Below are 420 nucleotides of genomic sequence, written 5' to 3'. Positions count from 1 at the left end.
CCCCACGGCCAAACCCCCCGCGGAGAGGCCCCCCTTCTCCCCCCCGGAGCCCCGCTATAGCGCGTGGAAGGGGGGGATGCTCCGGCAAGGTGGGTCACCCCGCCGCTAACCGCTACCCCGGTTTTAACATATTAAAGCGTCGGTGTAACAGGCATTACCTCTTTTTCATAGAATTGTCCTCAATTCCTGCTTGCCCCCCAGGTCCGTGCCCGGGGGACAGCCACTGAGGGCCAGGAGCCGGGGGGGGAATTTCTGGAACCGCTTCTTTTCTCTTCCCCCCACCCTCCCCGCATCCCCGCTATGCATAGAGCGCTCCTCCAAAGCGCTTGCACCAAGGGATTTCACCAAGGAAAAAGGAAGATTTCCCTCTTTTCCCTTCCCTTCAAGTGGGATTTGCAGTGTGCAAAAGCCATAATAGCT

The sequence above is a fragment of the Eurypyga helias genome, unplaced genomic scaffold (assembly GCF_000690775.1).
Source record: "Eurypyga helias isolate BGI_N326 unplaced genomic scaffold, ASM69077v1 scaffold18828, whole genome shotgun sequence".
Taxonomy (NCBI): Eukaryota; Metazoa; Chordata; class Aves; order Eurypygiformes; family Eurypygidae; genus Eurypyga; species Eurypyga helias.
This window is presented reverse-complemented; position numbering follows the sequence as displayed.